Genomic DNA, 21,867 nt, shown 5'->3' on the forward strand with positions numbered 1-21,867 from the left:
TCTGCAGATGGACATCTAGGTTGCTTCCATGTCCTGGCTATTATAAACAGTGCAGCGATGAAAATTGGAGTACATGTGTTTCTTTCAATTCTGGTTTCCTCCATGTGTATGCCCAGGAGTGCAATTGCTGGATCATATGGTAGTTCTATTTCCAGTTTTTTGAGGAATCTCCACACTGTTCTCCATAGTGGCTGTACTAGTTTGCATTCCCACCAACAGTGTAAGACGGTTCCCTTTTCTCCACACCCTCACCAGCATTTATTGCATGTAGACTTTTGGATAGCAGCCATTCTGACTGGTGTGAAATGGTATCTCCTTGTGGTTTTGATTTGCATTTCTCTGATTATGAGGGATGTTGAGCATTTTTTCATGTGTTTGTTAGCCATCTTTATGTCTTTGAACAAATATTAAAAGCAGCAAGGGAAAAACAACAAATAACACACAAGGGGATCCCCATAAGTATAACTGCTGATCTCTCAGCAGAAAACCTTCAGGCCAGGAGGGAATGGCAAGACATACTTAAAGTGATGAAAGAAAGTAACTTACAGCCCAGATTACCAAACCCAGCAAGGATCTCATTCAAATATGAAGGAGAAATCAAAAGCTTTACAGACAAGCAAAAGCTGAGAGAATTCAGCATCACCAAACCAGCTCTCCAACCAATACTAAAGGATCTTCTCTAGACAGGAAACAAAGAAAGGGTATACGAACTAGAATCCAAAACAATAAAGAAAATGGCAACGGGATCATACTTATCAATAATCACCTTAAACATAAATGGGTTGAATGCCCCAACCAAAAGACAAATGTTGGCTGAATGGATACAAAAACAAGACCCCCATATATGTTGTCTACAAGAGACCCACCTCAAAACGAGGGACACATACAGACTGAAAGTGAAGGGCTGGAGGAAGATATTCCACACAAATAGAGACCAAAAGAAAGCAGGAGTTGCAATACTCACATCAGATAAAATAGATTTTAAAACAAAGACTTTGAAAAGAGACAAAGAAGGAAACTACATAATGATCAAAGGATCAATCCAAGAAGAAGATATAACAATTATAAATATTTATGCACCCAGCATAGGAGCACCACAATATGTAAGACAATTACTAACAAGTATGAAAGGGGAAATTAACAATAACACAATAAGAGTGGGAGACTTTAATACACCACTTACAACTATGGATATATCAACTAAACAGAAAATTAACAAGGAAACACAAACTTTAAATGATACAATAGACCAGTTAGACCTAATACGTCTCTATAGGACATTTCACCCTAAAACGATGAATTTCATCTTTTTCTCAAGCACACACGGAACCTTTTCCAGTATAGATCACATCCTGGACCATAAATCTAGCCTTGGTAAATTCAAAAAAATTGAAATAATTCCAAGCATCTTTTCTGACCACAATGCAGTAAGATTAGATCTCAATTACGGGAGAAAAACTATTAAAAATGCCAACATATGGAGGCTGAACAACACGCTGCTGAATAATAAACAAATAATAGAAGAAATCAAAAGAGAAATCAAAATAAGCATAGAAATGAATGAAAATGAAAACACAACAACTCCAAACCTCTGGGACACTGCAAAAGCAGTGCTAAGGGGGAAGTTCACAGTAATAGAGGCACACATCAAGAAACAAGAAAAAAGTCAACTAAATAACCTAACTCTACATCTAAAGCAACTAGAAAAGGAAGAAATGAAGAACCCCAGGGTTAGTACAAGAAAAGAAATCGTAAAAATTAGGGCAGAGATAAATGCAAAAGAAACAAAAGAGACCATAGCAAAAATCAACAAAGCCAAAAGCTGGTTCTTTGAGAAGGTAAATAAAATTGACAAACCACTAGCCAGACTCATCAAGAAACAAAGGAGGAAGAACCAGATCAATAAAATTAGAAATGAAAATGAAGAGATCACAACCGACAACACAGAAATACAAAGGATTATTAGAGAATACTATTAGCAATTATATGGCAATAAAATGAATAACCTGTAAGTAACGGACAAATTCCTAGGAAAGTACACCTTGCCAAAACTGAACCAGGAAGAAATAGCAAATCTGAACAGACCCATCACAAGCACGGATTTAGAGGAAGTAATAGGAAATCTTCCAGCAAACAAAAGCCCAGGTCCAGACGGCTTCACAGCTGAATTCTACCAAAAATTTAGAGAAGAGCTAAGACCTATTCTACTCAAACTCTTCCAGAAAATTGCTGAGGAAGGGAAACTTCCAAACTCATTCTTTGAGGCCACCATCACCGTAATCCCAAAACCTGGTAAAGATCCCACAAAAAAAGAAAACTACAGGCCAATATCACTGATGAACATAGATGCAAAAATCCTTACCAAAATTCTAACAATCAGAATCCAACAACACATTAAGAAGATCATACATCATGACCAAGTGGGCTTTATCCCAGGAATGCAAGGATTCTTCAATATCCGCAAATCAATCAACGTAATACACCACATTAGCAAACTGAAAAATAAAAATCATATGATTATCTCAATAGATGCAGAGAAAGCCTTTGACAAAATACAACATCCATTTATGATAAAAACCCTCCAGAAAGTGGGAATAGAATGGACATATCTCAGCATAATAAAAGCTATGTATGACAAACACACAGCAAACATTATCTTCAACGGTGAAAAACTGAAACCATTTCCCCTAAATTCAGGAACAAGACAAGGGTGCCCACTCTCACCACTACTATTCAACATAGTTCTGGAAGTTTTGGCTACAGCAATCAGAGCAGAAAAAGACATAAAAAGAATACAAATTGGAAAAGAAGAAGTAAAACTTTCACTGTTCGCTGATGACATGATCAGAGGATCCAGAAAACCCTAAAGACTCTACCAGAAAACTACTAGAGGTAATCAATGAATACAGTAACGTTGCAGGATATAAAATCAACACACAGAAATCCATTGCATTACTAATAATGAGAAAATAGAGAAATTAAGAAATCTATTCCATTCACTGTTGCAACGAAAAGAATTAAATACTTTGGTATATATCTACCTAAGTATACAAAAGACTTGTACATAGAAAACTATAAAACACTAGTGAAAGGAACCAAAGAGGACACTAATAGATGGAGAAATATACCGTGTTCGTGGATTGGAAGAATAAATATTGTGAAAATAAGTATAATATCCAAAGTAATTTATACTTTCAATGCAATCCCTATCAAGCTACCAATGATATTTTTCACAGAACTAGAACAAATAATCTCACAATTTGTATGGAAATACAAAAAACCTCGAATAGCCAAAGCAATCTTGAAGAAGAAGAATGGAACTGGAGGAATTAGCCTGCTGGACTTCAGGCTCTACTATAAAGCCACAGTCATCAAGACAGTATGGTACTGGCATAAAGACAGAAACATTGATCAATGGAATAAAATAGAAAGCCCAGAGATAAATCCACGCACCTATGGACACCTTATCTTTGACAAAGGAGGCAAGAATATAAAATGGAGAAAAGACAGTCTCTTTAACAAGTGTTGCTGGGAAAACAGGTCAGCCACTTGTAAAAGAATTAAACTAAAACACTTCCTAACTCCACACAACAAAATAAACTCAAAATAGATTAGAGAGCTAAATGTAAGACCAGATTCTATAAAACTCTTAGAGGAGAATGTAGGCAAAACCCTCTCCGACATAAATCACAGCAGGATCCTCCATGACCCACCTCCCAGAATATTGGAAATAAAAGCAAAAATAAACAAATGGGACTTAAATAAAATCAAAAGTTTCTGTACAGCAAAGGAAACTATAAGCAAGGTGAAAAGACAGCCTTCAAAATGGGAGAAAATAATAGCAAATGAAGCAACTGATAAAGGATTAATCTCCAAAATATACAAGCATCTCCTGCAGCTCAATTCCAGAAAAATAAGTGACCCAATCAAAAAATGGGCCAAAAAAAAAAATCTTGGATTTTAAAAATTTCACTGTGTTCCCCGGTTACTCTTTATGTAGTGACTTTCTGTATTGTGTGTGAAAACTAAGAGCTCATGTCTAATGTCTGTTCCATTTCCTTCTGGATTTGTGAACCGTTTGGAATGGAACATATGTCTAGGAATCATTTGAAGTTCAATTATTGAGAGGTGTCAAGTTTTCATGGACATGCATGTCATCCCCTCTGGTTTCCAAATGCATTGTTCCTAAACTCTTTTGGAGACCTTCTTGGAAAGATGGGTGTTTTTCAGCTTGCATTTCCACAGATGATTGGATTCAGCAGCTCTAGCAGCAGGGACGCTGTGTCCAGTGAAAGGGGAATCAGGTGCGGCCTCCCTTTCAGCACCGATCCCCATTTCCGGTTGACAGGGCACTGATCTTCCATCCGTGAGCCAGAGGCCACAGGCATCCTTGTGTGCCCTTGTCTGTGTGAGCAGCTGAAGGGAGTTTCGTCTCCACAGGCGCCCAGCTTGCCTGCAGCTTCGGAACGACAGAGGTGAGCATCTTACAGGAGAGGAACAACTGTGCCAGATGTGGAGTGGGATCCACCCTGAGGTTGGGCACTGATCATCAAGAGATGCTTCCGAGGGACTTTGATGGGTCTGGCACACTCTTCTGCTAGAGAGTGAGAGAGATGTCTGTGGGCTCTGCTAGGCACTCCGCTCCCTCTTTGGGTCCCAAAGGCTGGTTATCACCATCCTGAGCACCTAGCTCTGAGATGATGACCACCGCCACCTGCACTGTGTTTCCCTTTGCCCGCATACACCTGAGAAGCGTCAGGCTGTCTGTGAGCTACACTAGCCATGTGTATTGCCTCTCATTGGACTTGTGCGTGTTTCTTCTGTTTCCTTCCCAATCACTGATTTTCTTGAGCATATGGGGGCCACAAGGATGATGGGTCTTTCTCTGACCTTGTGTTCTGAGGAACACTTGTCCCTTTGTTGGTGTGGGTTTATCTTTCCATTTCTCCTTCCTGGTTTATTGCTGTGAGTTCGTTTGTGCCGGTGGAAGAACTCAGCCTTTCTCTTGTGCCTGAGGTGTCCCACTTACAACAGCAATGCCTACCTGGAGATTCTGAACACATTTGCTGAGAGGGCTTCGTTTGGCCGATGACATTTTGAAAGGACCTACGCGGTCCTTTCAGATACCCAAAGTATCCTTCAAATGACATAGAAACCAGAATTCTCCAGTTTGGTCTTCCAATATGTGGGGAATCAGCACAATCCCCTGGAGGAGGGAAAAGCTACCAACTCACGGATTCTGGCCTAGAGATTTCCATGGATGGCTGAATGCATGGGGATGCCAAGACGAACAATACTGAGAGACTAAAACGTTCACCTTCAGTCAGAGCAAAATCCAGTTTCCTCTCATTTTAGTGATTGGCATTGATTGTTGAACCCCCCAAAATGGGAAGAAATGCAGAGAGAAGAAGACTCAATGTTGTCAGGCGGGGGAGAGTGGAACGGGGACTGCTTGCAATGAATACAGGCTTTGCTGGAAGTCGGGGGGGGGGGATAGAATGAGGGTGTCCAAATGTAGACAGTGTTGATGCTTACACAGCATTGTGAAGGCCTTCATATTCCCAACTGGCATCAAGGAAGAAAACTTTATTGACATAAACTTACGAGCAAAATATACAGAAAGCTATCAGTCAGTTCAGTTCAGTTCAGTCGCTCAGTAGTGTCCGACTCCCCGTGACCTCATGAATCACAGCACGCCAGGCCTCCCTATCCATCAGTAACTCCCGGAGTACACTCAAACTCATGTCCACAGAGTCGGTGATGCCATCCAGCCATCTCATTCTCGGTCGTCCCATTCTCCTCCCGCCCCCAAACTTTCCCAGCATCAGAGTCTTTTCCAGTGAGTCAACTCGTCGCATGAGGTGGCCAAAGTATTGCAGTTTCAGCTTTAGCATCAGTCCTTCCAATGAACACCCAGGATCGATCACCCTTAGAATGGACTGGTTGGATCTCTGTGCGTTACAAGGGACTCTCAAGAGTCTTCTCCAACACCACAGTTCAAAAACATCAATTATTGGGTGATCAGCTTTCTTCACAGTCCAACTCTCACATCCATACATGACCACGGGAAAAACCATAGCCTTGACTAAATGGACCTTTGTTGGCAAAGTAATGTCTCTGCTTTTCAATATACTATCAAGGTTGGTCATAACTTTCCTTCAAAGTAGTAAGCGTCTTTTAATTTCATGACTGCAATCAGCATCTGCAGTGATTTTGGAGCCCAAAAAATAAAGTCTGACACTGTTTCCACTGTTTTTCCATCTATTTCGCATGAAGTGATGGGACCAGATGCCATGATCTTTGTTTTCTGAATGTTGAGCTTCAAGCCAACCTTTTCACTCTCCTCTTTCACTTTCATCGAGAGGCTTTTGAGTTCCTCTTCACTTTCTGCCATAAGGGTAGTGTCATCTGCATATCTGTGATTACTGATATTTCTCTCCAGAAGTCTTGATTCCAGCTTGTGCTTCTTCCAGCCCAACATTCCTCATGATGTATTCTGCATATAAGTTAAATAAACAAGGTGACAATATACAGCCTTGATGAACTCCTTTTTCTATTTGGAACCAGTCGGTTGTTCCATGTACAGTTCTGACTGTTGCTTCCTGACCTGCATACAGGTTTCTCAAGAGGCAGGTCAGTTGGTTTGGTATTCCCTTTTCTTTCAGAATTTTCCACACTTTATTATGATCCACACAGTCAGAGGGTTTGGCATAGTCAATGAAGCATAAAGAGATGTTTTTCTGGAACTCACTTGCTTTCTCCATAATCCAGCGGATGTTGTCAATTTGATCTCTGGTGCCTCTGCCTTTTCTAAAACCCGCTTGAACATCTGGGAGTTCACAGTTCACATATTGCTGAAGCCTGGCTTGGAGAATTTTGAGCATGACTTTAGTAGCGAACTGCTGAGTTTTCCAAATATTCTGGCATATTGAGTGCAGCACTTTCACAGCATCATCTTTCAAGATTTGAAATAGCTCAACTGGAATTCCATCACCACCACTAGCTTTATTTGTAGTGATGCTTTCTAAGGCCCACTTGACTTCACATTCCAAGATGTCTGGCTCTAGGTCAGTGATCACGTTATCGTGACTATCTTGCTCTTGAAGATCTTTTTTGTACAGTTCTTCTGTGTATTCTTGCCAACTCTTCTTAATATCTTTTGCTTCTCTTAGGTCCTTACCATTTCTGTCCTTTATCGAGCCCATCTTTGCGTGAAATGTTCCCTTGGAATCTCTAATTTTCTTGAAGAGATATTTTGTTTTTCCTATTCTGTTGTTTTCCTCTATTTCTTTGCATTGATCACTGAGGAAGGCTTTCTTATCTCTCCTTGCTATTCTTTGGAGCTCTGCATTCAGATGCTTATATCTTTCCTTTTCTCCTTTGCTTTTTGCTTCTCTTCTTTTCACAGCTATTTGTAAGGCCTCCTCAGACAGTCATTTGGCTTTTTTGCATTTCTTTTCCATGGGGATGCTCTTGGTCCCTGTCTCCTGTACAATGTCACGAACCTCCGTCCAGAGTTCATCAGGCACTCTATGTATCAGATCTAGTCCCTTAAATCTATTTCTCACTTCCACTGTATAATCATAAGGGATTTGATTTAAGTCATACCTGAATGGTCTAGGGGTTTTCCCTACTTTCTTTAATTTAAGTCTGAATTTGTCAATAAGGAGTTCATGATCTGAGCCACAGTCAGCTCCTGGTCTTGTTTTTGCTAACTGTATAGAGCTTCTCCATCTTTGGCTGCAAAGAATATAATCAATCTGATTTCGGGGTTGACCATCTGGTGATGTCCACGTGTAGAGTCTTCTCTTGTATTGTTGGAAGAGGGTGTTTGCTATGACCATTGCGTTTTCTTGACAAAACTGTATTAGCCTTTGCCCTGCTTCATTCCATGCTCCAAGGCCAAATTTGCCTGTTATTCCAGGTGTTTCTTGACTTCCTACTTTTGCATTCCAGTCCCCTATAATGAAAAGGACATCTTTTTTGGGTGTTAGTTCTAAAAGGTCTTGTAGGTCTTCATAGAACCGTTCAACTTCGGCTTCTTCAGCGTCACTGGTTGGGGCATAGGACTGGATTACTGTAATATTGAATGTTTTGCCTTGGAAACGAACAGAAATCATTCTGTCATTTTTAAGATTGCATCCAAGTACTGCATTTCGGACGAGAAAAATGCCTAGCACCCTGATGAAAATCAGCTCAGGGTAAGGAATGTAAATCTCCCCTGGGTGGGGAGGGAGTGGATGGCGTCCATGGGGAACACACAGGGATGGAGCCTGCAGAGCCAACCGCTCCCCTGGGTGAGGTGGTTGCCAAAGGGCTCTGGGCTTCTGTCCAGAGCAAGGGCCTGTTCTCCCTGCAAGGTTGGGACAGTCATGGTGGGCATCTCAATCCTTGGTAGGAGGCAGGTCAGGCTGCCTCTGCAAAAGTAGGCACTCAGGCCCTGACTCGGGTTCTGCCACTAAAGTCCGAGCAGGTGCAATTGCACATGGAAGTGGAGTTTCTGGAAGGTGGAGTGGGACATTGGTGCCTGGGGTTGGCCGTCGTGCAGGCACAGATTTCGGATGTGCTGAGGGTGCTGGCCAGTACCCGACTGGCCCCATGACTTTGGGAGGGGACGTCTCAGGTCTCGATCTCCCCTCAGTGGATCCCTGGGTCCTGCTCCTTGAGCTCCCACCTCCTTAGGGACAGGTCTTGGACGTGGAGGCTGACTGAGTTTGATGTCCAGAGCTAGAGCTGTGGGAGAAGAAATATTTGCCACAGGCCAGCCTTGCCATGTGCCTAAGTGGGCATGAAAGCTGCCTAGAGATTCGCTAAGAAGTCACAGCATCGGAGTCTTCTCTGAAGTCTCCAAGATGGGTGGTGTGAGACCAGCCTTTGATCCAGGCCCAGCCTCAGCTCTGTGGGACTCCTCCCTGTGTGGCTCAGCACCGCATCCCCACGCTCACAGGCATTAGCCCCAGCCAACTCACCTCCATGCTCTGCCGTACTGAGTTCCAGGTCTTTCTGCTGCATCCGAGGCAGGGCATCTCGGAGCTCTGGGTCACAGCCGGCTGTGCTGAGCTCCATGGCAGCCTGAGACTGGGTCCCGGGGTGTGTGCTGGGTGGCGTCTGGGCAGCAAGTCTTGCCCACCTCCTCCTAATCGCCAGGTGGGCTGAGCCCTCCGTGACCACGCTCACCTGGAGCCTGCACTGGGCCACCCAGGCAGGGGGCTGGTGCTCTGAGCCCTCCCTCTGGGAGGTGGAGGTGGTGTGCCCCTCGGACGATCTGCAATTATAGTAACCATCAGCCAGCCCCGCTTCAATATTTCTGAGCTGAGCCTGGCCAGGATGGCTACTGCTTTTGCTCGCCTGACCTTCTACTCCCAGAAAGACCAGAGAGACGTGTGTCTCAGATACGCACCCGGGAAGTCGGAGACCCCCATGAGGGCGTGAGGTCAGCCTGGGCAGCCAGCTCTGCCCGGACTCTGCCCATGTCACCCAGCCTGCGCTCCCCTGGGGTGTGGACACAAGCATCCCATGGGCTCCTGAACCATATGCGGCTGGGTGTGCTTGAGGCAGACACACCCCAAGAAACCCCCATCCACACACAGGGAAAGGCCTCAGGCTTCCCCGGGTGGGATGGGAGAGGTGGCTGGACCTGGCCTGGGCCTCCCCTGTTACATTTCTGTCCCGTCGGGCAAAGGGCCAGAGGACTCTCGGGGGACCCCTGAGCCAGCGTCGACTGCATTCCCACACACTCGGCCTGTGAGCTCGCCTGAGGACCCGGCCTCTGGGCAGGGGCAAACAGCAAAATATCTTGATAGTAAGCTATCTTGCCAGGGGCTCCTCTCCACTGGCCAGGACTGGATACACGGGTTGCGGGTTCTGTTGGGTTCTGTTGCCAGGAAATGACATCATTTCCTGGTTCGTGGCTGAGGTCCCTTCCACAAAGCTCCCCAAGGGAACCTCTGTGTTTCTGGCTGTTCCCCCAGTTCCTTAGGCCACGTGCAGGCACAGTGCCACCCACACAGCCCACCCCACAGCCTTGGGGAAACCTGGGTGCAGCCAGGGCCTGAGCTCTGAGGACACAGATGCTTTCAGCCCAGGCTTCTTCTTCTCAGAAGGGATGTGGCCCTGGGCAAGCCAAGTGCCCTGCAGGGTTTCCTGTCTGTCCATCTGCAGAGTGGAGCTCACCCTCCCATTTCCTGCCTACGTCTGAAAACCTACAAACAGCTCCAGTGCCTGTTTAAACTTTGGGCCGCTCTCACATGGAGCTTGGACACTGAGACTTCCCAAAGGATGGATTCAACACAGGGTTGACCTAACACAGAAAAAGGCAGAATCAGGCCTGGATGGGCTATGTCTCCTGGGAAAAGGCAGTTCCCTTCCTGCCTATTTCTTGACCTCCTGATTGGGAGGACCAGAAAGTCATATTCAGACATCGCCCCCTCTGATATCAACTTTCTCGTCCTACTTAAGTGTCCCACTCAGATTCGAGGGGAGGGGAGGCCTCCCAACAGTGGCTCCCCGTATCCTTGTCTTTGAGTCCCATCATCGTGGGTCATTTTACCACTTGCAAGAGAATAGGCACAGTCATTTTTTCCAAATTCAGAAGGATTCATTCAAATTCTGTGAAATCGACTCATTTCCTCTCTGCATTGTTCAGTCTCTCTCCCTCGTTTCCTCTCTTTCTTGACCTTTCGAAATTCAGTCTGTCTCTTCCACTCTGTGTCTCTCCTGTGGATGCTCGCATGCCTGTGAAGGCATGTACGCATGTATATTTTTGGCCTAGGCTGAGGCTTTAGGGTTTCATTTTGAGTGAGGTAAAGGTTTGGGGTTGGAGTTGGTGTTAGGGGAAGGGTTAGGTCTGGGGTTTGTTCTGGGAGACTTAGTGGTGTGAGTTCTCCGATATTCTGCTTGCAAATATGCTTGTGTGTTCACTTTGTTACCATTTTGATTTGTGAATGCTTAGCTTTTCTGTTGCAAAGCTGCTCAAGTGGATGGAAGCTGGTGGGTGTCCCTTGGTTTCCTGTTTCCTTGAATTGAAGAGACCCAATTTTGCTTCCCCCCCCACACACACACATGTTGAGAAATCCCTGACAAGGAGGACCCTATGGCCCCTGCTTATTTCCAGGAGTTTCATCACTTCAGGCTTTGCGTTGATGTGTTTCACTGAATCTGACGTATTCTGAGACCAAAAGCCAATGTGATTGTTTAGATGGAACCATCTCCATTTCCCACGTCCTTTCGTTGCAGAGGCTCTTGTTCCCATTCTCATCGCCTCCCCTCCTTTGGCGTCAATGAATTGACCATAGAAGCTTGGGTTTATTCTGGACCCTCAATTCCATTCCATGGATCTGGTTCTGCGTGTTTCGTTTCTTCCCAGTACCATGCTGTCCTGTTATCCTGGTGTGATAATCAAATTGTCTATCAGGCTGCCTGCTATGTCCATTTCAGGGCTTTTTGGCAGATTGCTTTGGCTCTTTTGTCTCCTTTGTGTTTCCATAGACCTTTTGGAATTCTTTGGTTATAATGCCCTGAGAGCAGCAGTTGGTATTTTGAGAGGAATAGCGTGAAACCTCTGTAATGCCCCACTGTGGGGATCGGGCGGATGGGGAACTGACATCATCTTACCAGGAGGAATTCTTCTGCTCCGTGAGCACAGCTTATTTTCCATTGAATTTGTGGGCTTCACCTTCTTTCATCCATCTCTTGCAGTTCTGTGAGAAGAGGGACTTCCCTCCTGGGTTAGATGCACTCCTAGCTATTGCCTTTCAGGGAATGTCACTGTCGGTGGGGTTGATCCTTAGCTTGTCCTTCTAAGCGTTTGCAGTGAGTGTTAGAAATGCCAAAGATTTCTCTTTCCCATCCTCACTGTCCATCTCTCTGAGCTTCTTTGTAGAACAGGCCAAGTCCAGGGTCCACGAGTCTCGGGGAGTGCAGCTAGACCGTGTTTCTCAGGCCCTCGATGCTGGGCATCACTCGGTGTACTCTCTGTGTCCTTTCCTTCGCCTGGTGTCCCTTCACAGTCCTCTCCTTCAGGCTCCTTTGTGTTCATGTCATTTGTGTATTAGGAGCCAAATCCTGCCTAAGTTCTGTGTCTGTAAACAGTTGTCTCCCAGCTTGGGAGGTGTCATTTGTGTTTTACAGACCGTATTTCCCAGAGTCCAAATCTTGGTTAGACAACGTTCACTGTGTTCCCTGGTTACTCTTTGTGTAGTGCCTTACTGTATTGTGTGTGGAGACTAAGAGCTCATGTCTAATGTCTGCTCCATTTCCTTCTGCATTTGTGAACCGTTTTGCATGGAATGTATGTCTAGGAATCATTTGAAGTGCATTTGTTGAGAGGTGTCAAGTTTCCATGGACATGCATGTCATCCCCTCTGGTTTCCAAATGCGTTGCTCATAAACTCTTTTGTCGACCTTCTTGGAAAGATGGGGGTTTTTCAGCTTCCATTTCCGCAGATGAATGGATTCAGCAGCTCTAGCAGCAGGGACGCTGTGTCCAGTGAAAAGGGAGTCGGGTGCGGCCTCCCTTTCAGCACCGATCCCCAGGTCGGGTTGACAGGGTGCTGATCTTCCATCTTTGAGCCAGAGGCCACAAGTATCCTTGAGTGTCCTTGGCTGTGTGAGTAGTTGAAGTGAGTTTCGACTCCACAGGCGCCCAGCAGGCCTGCGGTTTCGGACCGCCAGAGGTGAGCATTTCAGAGGAGAGGAACAACCGTGCCAGAAGTGGAGTGGGATCCACCCTGAGGGTGGGCACTTATCGTCAAGAGATGCTCCTGTGGGACTTTGATGGGTCTGACACACTCTTCTGCCAGAGAGCGAGAGAAATGTCTATGGGCTCTGCTAGGCCCTCCACTCCCTCTCGTGGTCCTGAAGCTTGGTTGTCACCATCCTGAGCACCTAGCTCTGAGATGATGACCAGTACCACTTGCACTGTGTTTCCCTTTGCCCGCATGTCCATGCGAAGCGTCAGGCTGTCTCTGAGCTACACTAGCCATGTGCATTGCCTCTCATTGGACCTGCACATGTTTCTTCTGTTTCCTTCCCGATCACTGATTTTCTCCAGCGTGTGGGGGCCACAAGAATGGTGGGTCTTTCTCTGGCCTTGTGTTCTGAGGAATACTTGTCCCTTTGTTGGTGTGGCTTTATCTTTCCATTTCTCCTGCCTGGTTTATTGTTGTGAGTTTGTTTGTGCCGGCGGAAGAACTCAGCCTTTCTCTTGTGCCTGAGGTGTCCCACTTGCAACAGCAATGCTACCTGGAGATTCTGAACACATTTGCCGAGAGGGCTTCGTTTGGCAGATGACATCTTGAAAGGATCTACCTGGTCCTATCAGATGCCCAAAGCATCCTTCAAATGACATAGAAACCAGAATTCTCTAGTTTGGTCTTCCAAAATGTGGGGAATCAGCACAATCCCCTGGAGAAAGGAAAAGCTACCGACTCCAGGATTCTGATCTAGAGAATTCCATGGACTGTAGAATTCACGGGAATGCCAAGACTAACCATACTGAGAGACTATAATATTCACCTTTAGTCAGAGCAAAATCCAGTTTCCTCTCATTTTAGTGATTGGCATTGACTGGGAACCCCGAAAGGATGGGAAGAAATGCAGAGAGAATACGACTCAATGTTGTCAGGCGGACGAGAGTTGGATGGGGACTGCTTGCCATGAATCGAGGCTTTTTTTTTTTCTTTTTTGAAGTGAGGGTGAATAGAATGAGGGCGTCCCAATGTAGACAGTGGTCATGCTTAAATAGCATTGTGAAGGCCTCCATATTCCCAACTGGCATCAACGACGGAAGCTTTATTGACACACACTTAGGAGCAAAATATACAGAAAGCTATAAAAGAAAATAAAGAGGAGGAGAAAAATGCCTAAATCCCTGATGAAAATCAGCTCAGGTTAAGGAAAGTCAGTCTCCCCTGGGTGGGGAGGGAGTGGACAACATCCATGGAGAACATACAGGGATGGAGGCTGCAGCGCCAACCGCAACCCTGGATGATTTGTTTACCGAAGGGCTCTGGATCTCTGTCCAGAACAGGTGCCTGTTCTCCCTGTAGGGGTGGGACAGTCATGGTGGGCATCTGAGTCTTTTGCAGGAGCCAGGGCAGGCTGCCTCTGCACATGTGGTCACTCAGGCCTTGACTGGGGTTCTGCTGCCAAAGCCTGAGTAGGAGCAAGTGCACGTGGAGGTGGAGTTCCTGGAAGGCCGGGTGGGACATCGGGGCCTGGGGCTGGGGGTCATCCTGGCACAGAAATCCGATGTGCTGAGGGTGCTGGCCAGTACCCGGCTGGCCCCGTGTCATTGGGAGGGGACGTCTCAGGTCTCGGTCTCCCTTCACTGGATCCCTGGGTCCTGCACTTGGACCTCTCTCCTCCTCCTTAGTGACAGGTCTTTGACTTGGAGGCTGGCTGAGTTTGACGGCCAGAGCTAGAGCTGGGGGAGAAGAAGAGTTTGCCACAGGCCAGCCTTGCCATGTGCCTAAGTGGGACAGAAAGCTTCCTAGAGATTCTATAAGAAAGACCACCATCGGAGTCTTCTCTGCAGTCTCCAAGATGGGTGGTGTGAGGCCAGCCTTTGGTCCACGCCCAGCCCCAGCTCTGGGAGACTCCTCTTTATGTGGCTCAGCACCACCTGCCCACGTCACATGGAGCAGCCCCAGCCGCCTCACCTCTCTGCTCTGCCCTGCTGGGCTCCAGGTCCTCCAGCTGCCACTGAGGCAGGGCTTCTCAGAGCTCTGGGTCAGAGTCAGCTGTGCTGAGTTCCGTGGCAGCCTGAGACTGAGCCCCGGGTTGTGTGCTGGGTGGTGTCTGAGCAGCAGGCCTTGTCCTCTTCCTCTTCAACGCCATTTGGACTGAGCCCTCCGAGGCCACTCTCACCTGGAGCCTGTACTTAGCCTCCAGGGCAGGGGGCTGGTGCGCTGAGCCCTCCCTCTGGGAGGTGGATAGGGTGTGCCCCTCAGGGGCACCTCAGTTGGGACGATCTGCAATGATAGTGAACATCAGCCAGCCCTGCTTCAATATTTCTGAGCTGTGCCTGGCCAGGATGGCTGCTGCTTCTGCCTGCCTGCCCTTCTGCTCCAAGAAAGACCAGAGACACAAGTGTCTGCTCAGATACCCACCCAGAAGGACGGAGAACACTATGAGGGTGTGCGGCCAGCATGGGCAGCTGGCACTGCCCGGACTCTCCTCATGCCACCCAGCCTGCTCTCCCCTGGGGTGTAGCCACAAGCAGCCCATGGACTCCTGACCCTCATGTGGCTGGGCTTGCTTGAGGTCGACACACCCGGAGAAACCCCCATCCACACACAGCAAAAGGACTCAGTCTTACCCGCGTGGGACGGGAGATGTGGCTGGACCCGGTCTGGGGCTCCCCTGGTACCTTTCTGTTCCTTCGGGCAAAGGGCCAGAGGCCTCTCGAGGAGGGGGTTGGCTGAGCCAGTGTCGACCGCATTCCCACACACTCTGCCTGTGAGCTCTCCTGAGGCCCCGGCCTCTTAGCAGGGGCAAGCAGCAGAACATCTTGACAGCAAGTGATCTGGCTTGGGGCTCCTCTCCACTGGGGAGGCCTGGATACATGGGTTGCGGGTTCTGTTGGGTTCTGTTGCCAGGAAGTGACATCATTTCCTGGGTTCGTGGCTGAGGTCCCTTCCACAAGCTCCCAAAGGGAACCTCTGGTTTCTGGCTGTTCCCCAAGGCCCTTAGTCCACGTGCAGGCAAAGTGACACCTACACACCCCATCCAACAGCCTTGGGGAGAACTTGGTGCAGCCAGAGCCTGAGCTCTGAGGACAGAGCTGCTTTCAACCCAGGCTCCTTCTTCTCAGGAGTGTTGTGGCCCTGGGCAAGACATGTGCCCCGCAGGGTTTCCCCAGTCTCTCCATGTGCAGAGTGGGGGTCCCTCTCCCATCTACTGCCTAGGTCTGTCAGCTTACGAAGAGCTCCAGTGCCTGTTCAAACTTTGGGCCTCCGTCAAAGGGAGCTTGGACACAAACTTCCCAATGGAAGGATTCCACACAGGGCTGACCTAGCACAGAATGGGGCAGAATCAGGCCTGGATGGGCTCTGGGACCTGGGCGAAGGCAGTCCCCTTCCTGCCTATTTCTTGACCCCTGCATTGGGAGGATCGGAAGGTCATATTCAGACATCGCCCCTTCTGATATCAACCTTCCTCGTCCTACTCAAGTGTCCCTCTCAGCCTCGAGGGGTGGGGGAGGCTGTTCCAACAGTGGCACCCCACATCCTTGTCTGTGAGTCTAATCATCGAGGGGGAATAGGCACTGTCATTGTTTCCATCCTCAGGAGAGATTCATGCAAATTCTGTGAAATTGACTCATTTCCTCTCTCCATTGTTCAGTCTCTGTCCCTCGTTCCGTCTCTTTTATGACCTGTCCAAATTCAGTCTGTCTCTTCTTCTCTGTGTCTCTCCTGTGGATGCTCACAAACTGTGAATGCATCTACACATGTATAATCTTGACCTAGGGTGAGGCTATAGTTTTTCCTTTCGAGTGAGATAATGATTTGGGACTGAAGTTTGTGTGAGGGGAAGGGATTCGTCTGTGGTCAATTCTGGGAGACTTAGTGGTGGGATTTCTCACTCTCTTTTACGAAGGAACCCCTTCGCCGATATTCTGCTTGCAAATATTCTTTTGTGTTCAGTTTGTTACCATTTTGATTTGTGAATGCTTAGCTTTTCTGTTGCATAGCTGTTCAAATGGATGCAAGCCCATTGTTGTCCTTTGGTTTCCTGTTTCCTTGACTTGAAGACACCCAATTTTGCCTCACCCCCCACACATGTTGAGAAGTCCCTGACATTAAGGAGCCAATGTCCCTTGTTTATTTCCAGGACTTTCATCTCTTCAGTTTTGCGTTGATGTGTTTCACTGAATCTGAGGTGTTATGAGACCAAAAGCCAATGTGATTTTTCAGATGGAACCATCTCCAATTCCCATTGTCTTTCGTTGCAGAGGCTCTTGTTCCCATTCGTATTGTGTACCCTCCTTTGGCATCGAGGAATTGACCCTAGAAGCTTGGGTTTATTTCTGGACCCTCAGTTGCATTCCATGGATCTGGTTCTGCGTGTTTCATTGCTTCCCAGTACCATGCTCTCCTGATGAACCTAGTGTGATAATCAGACTGACTATCAGGCAGCCTGTGATGTCCATTTCACGACTTTGTGGCAGATTGCATTGACTCCTTTGACTCCTAATATTTCCATAGACATTTTGGAATTCTTTGGTTATATTACCCTGAGAACAGCTGTTGGTATTTTGAGAGGAATAGCGTGGAAACTCTGGATTGCCCTACGGTGGTGGTCGGGGGAGGGGGAACCGACATCATCTTACTAGGAGGAATTCTTTTGATCCGTGAGCACAGCTTATTTTCCACTGGATTGGTGGGCTTCACCTTCTTTCATCCATCTCTTGCAGTTCTCTGAGAAGAGGGGCTTCCCTCCCGGGTTAGATGGAATCTTAGCTATTGCCTTTCAGGGAATGTCACCGTCGGTGGGGTTGATACTTGCCTTATCCTTCTGTTTGCTGTAAGTGATAAAAATGCCAAGGATTTCTCTATCCTTTCATCACTGTCCATCTCTCTGAGCCTCCAGGTAGAACAGGCCTAGTCCAGGGTAACATGCATCTCGGGAAGTGCAGCAAGATCTTATTTCTCAGGCCCTCAGTGCTGGGCATCATTCGGTGTACTTTCCGTGTCCCTTCCTTCACCTGCTGTCCCTTCAGACCCCTCCTTCAGGCTCGTTTGTGATCATGTGTTTTGTGTATTAAGAGCCAAATCCTACCTAAGTTCTGTGTATGCAAACAGTTGTCTCCCAACATGGGATGTCTCGTTTACATTTTTCAGAAGGTCTTTCCCAGAGTCCTAATCTTGGATTTGACAAAGGTCACTGTTCCCTGGTTACTCTTTGTGTAGTGCCATTCTGTATTGTGTGTGAAGACTCAGAGCTCATGTCTAATGTCTGCTCCATTTCCTTCTGGATTTATGATCCGTTTTCCATGGAACATATGTCTAGGAATCTTTTGTCGTGCATTTGTTGAGAGGTCTCAAGTTTCCATGGACATGCATGTCATCAAATCTGGTTTGTAAACGTGTTGTTCCTAAACCCATTTGGAGAACTTCTCTGAAAGATGCGAGTTTTTTATAGCCTGCATTTCCACAGTTGAATGAATGCAGTAGCTCTAGCAGCAGGGATAGTCTAATTGCTTAACATCTTAAGAGAAATCCCACATTCCCTCTTCAAACTTGAAAGAATACTCAGCACCCTTTATGCAACTCAAAGAGTTCCCCGAGATACCCGACCAACCTCGAGAGGAGCAGTGAGGTTCCTGCCACAACTCAAGAAGAGACCAGTTTTCCACTCGTCATGTCGAGGTGAGGATCGATTCCCCTTCTTTGTCTGGAAATTAATCCCGATGTTCCTGTTGAATGTGAAGAGGAGGCCTATGTCCCCTTGAAACTCGAGAGGACCCTGGCGAGTCGTGTCGCAATTCAAAAAGACACGGATTATCCCTTCCGCTCGAATAAGGACTGATTCCACTGTGCTGATTCAAAGAGAACTCCCGGGATCAAGTAACACCAATAAGGGAGGCCTGACGTCGCAGGTGCATCATGGAGGAAAAGCCCCAGGACAGAAATTGAACTCAACAGGAGGCCTCCCACCCCTTGGACAACTCGAAAAGATAGCGGAGTTTCAAGCCTCAACAAGAGACGTGGCATGACTCCCCTGTTGAAACTTCATAGGAAGACTGAGACCCATGTCAGAACTGGAGAGACACCCTGAGGTTAGTGCCTCAACTCCAGATCAGACCCTATTCCCCTGCACTGACTCGAAAGACATCCCAAAGGCTTCTCAGAGATCAAAAGGATTCCGGACTTCTCAGAGACAACTTGAGATGCTCCATGAGGCCTCTTTTGCAACTCGAGGGATCCGAAAGTTTCCTGCCCCCAACCTAGAAACACTCTGGCATTACCCCTTTCAATGTGAATTGAAGCCTGATTCCTCTGCATTGACTCGAGAACAATCACGACCTTCCACTTGCAAATTGACTTCCTTGAGGCAACACGAGTGTCTGCCTGAGTTCCTGGCGTAACTCGAAAGGAAATCCAAACTTCACTTCGCAACTCGCCAAAAACCACGAGAAGCCCCAGGCAACTTCACATGAGGCCCTTTTTTTCCTGCAGCGCCTGGAGAGCAATCCAGAGTTGATTATCAAGATAACACAGGAGGCTTGAAACCCTATTTACAATTCAAGTGGCTCACAGAATACCCATATTCAGTCGAGTGAAACCATGAGTTTCCATCCACTGTTCAAGAAGAGCTCTGTATTCCCCACCTCCTCACGATATGATCGTTAAAACCCTGTTTCAAATTTAGAGGAATCCTTTCTTCCTCTCCCACCACAAGATAAGGCCTCTGTCTCCTATTGAAACTCGAGGGCACTCCCGAGGGTCCTGATGCAAGGATAAAGGACTCTGTGTTCCACCTCCAATCAAAGTAGGTCCTGATGATCTAGCAAAGCTCCAATGGAAAACCGACGATCCCCTCACAATGTGATGGGAATCCTGACACCCATGCTGAGCCTCTAAAAAAAGCCCTAATGAACAGCTTGATCACGACAAGAGTACTGGTTCCCATTTTACAACTCGAAAGGAAAGCAGAATTCCATGCCTCAAATCGAGACGAAACCTGACTCCCCAGCAGAACCTTCATAGCAACCCTGAGATCCCTGTCACCACTGGATAGGAAAACACAGTTGACCGACTCAATGCAAGATGGGGCCCTATTGCTCTACTGTGCCTCGAGGGAAATCCCGAGGTTCCTCTTTCAACACGAGAGGAATCCTGACTTACCTGGGGCAACACGAGCGAGTTCATAAGGTCCCCGTCACAATTTGAGAAGAATACCAAGCTTCCCGTCGCAACCTGAGAAAATCAACCTGATTCTCCACGCAATGCGTGATGAGGAATATTTCCACTGCAGAGTTTCAAGAGAAATCCCAAGTTCCCGCTTGAAATTTGAATGGGTTCTTGACACCCTTTATACAACTCAAAACTTCCCCGACATAGTCGTCCCCACTGAAGAGGAGCACACAGTTTATGTACACAACGCTAGATGCGGCCCTATTCCTCTGCCACACCTCGAGAGAAATCCCGAGGTTCCCCTTCCAACACAAAATGAGACCTGACTTCCCTGGAACGACACGAGCGAGTTCCTGAATTCGCCGTCGCAGCTCAAGAGGAACCCAAAGTTCCCGCCACAACATGAGAAAAATCGCAAGATTCTGCCCTCAAGGCGAGATGTTCAACTTTTCCGTTGCCGACTCTCAGGAAAAATCCCACATTCCCGCTTAAAACTCGACAGGTTACTTAACATCTTTAGGCGACTCAAAAGTGACACTGACATAACCATTCTAGAAAATTAGAGATATCAATGGAATATTTCATGCAAAGATGGGCTCGATAAAGGACAGAAATGGTATGGACCTAACAGAAGCAGAAGATTTTAAGAAGAGGTGGAAAGAATACACAGAGGAACTGTACAAAAATGATCTTCAGGACAAAGATAATCACGATGGCGTGATTACTCACCTGGAACCAGATATCTTGAAATGTGAAGTTAAGTGGGCCTTAGAGAGCATCACTATGAACAAAGCTAGTGGAGGTGATGGAATTCCAATTGAGCTATTTCAAATCCTGAAAGATGATGCTGTGAAAGTGCTTCGCTCAATATGCCAGCAAATTTGGAAAACTCTGCAGTGGCGACAGAACTGGAAAAGGTCAGTCTTCATTCCAATCCCAAAAAAAGGCAATGCCAAAGAATGCCCAAACTACCGCACAATCGCACTCATCTCACACGCTACTTAAGTCATGCTCAAAATTCTCCAAGCCAGGCTTCAGCAATATGTGAACCGTGAACTCCCAGATGTTCAAGAAGGTTTTAGAAAAGGCAGAGGCACCAGAGATCAAATTGCCAACATCCGCTGAATCATGGAGAAAGCAAGAGAGTTCCAGAATACCATCTATTTCTGCTTCACTGACTATGCCAAAGCCTTTGACTGTGTGGATCACAATAAACTGTGGAAGATTCTGAAAGAGATGGGAATACCAGACCACCTGACCTACCTCTTGAGGAACCTTTATGCAGGTCAAAAAGCAACAGTTAGAATTGGACATGGAACAACAGATTGGTTCCAAATAGGAAAAGGAGTACGTCAAGGTTGTATATTGTCACCCTGCTTATTTAATTTATATGCAAAGGACCTCATGAGGAACACTGGACTGGAAGAAGCACAAGCTGGAATCAAGATTGCTGGGAGATATATCAATAACCTCAGATATGCATATGACGCCACCCTTATGGCAGAAAGTAAAGAGGAATTCAAAGGCCTCTTGATGAAAGTGAAAGAGGAGAGTGAAAATTTGGCTTGAAGCTCAACATTCAGAGATCGAATATCATGGCATCTGGTCCCATCACTTCATGGGAAATAGATGAGGAATCCTTGGAAACCGTCAGACTTTCATTTTTGGGGGGCTCCAAAAAAACTGCAGATGCTGATTGCAGCCAGGAAATTAAAAGACGCTTACTCCTTGGAAGGAAATTTATAACCACCCTAGATAGCATATCAAAAAGCAGAGACATTACTTTGGCAACCAAGTTCCGTCTAGTCAAGGTTATGATTTTTCCCGTCGTCATGTATGGATTTGAGAGTTGGACTGTGAAGAAAGCTGATCACCGAAGAACTGATGCTTTTGAACTGTCATGCTGGAGAAGACTCTTGAGAGTCCCTTGGACTGCAGGGAGATCCATCCAGTCCATTCTAAAGGAAATCAATCCTGAGTGTTCATTGGAAGGACTGATGCTAAAGCC

Source organism: Moschus berezovskii, chromosome 23 (genome assembly GCF_049115385.1).
Source record: "Moschus berezovskii isolate FMDL1 chromosome 23, NW_MosBer_1.0, whole genome shotgun sequence".
Lineage (NCBI taxonomy): Eukaryota > Metazoa > Chordata > Mammalia > Artiodactyla > Moschidae > Moschus > Moschus berezovskii.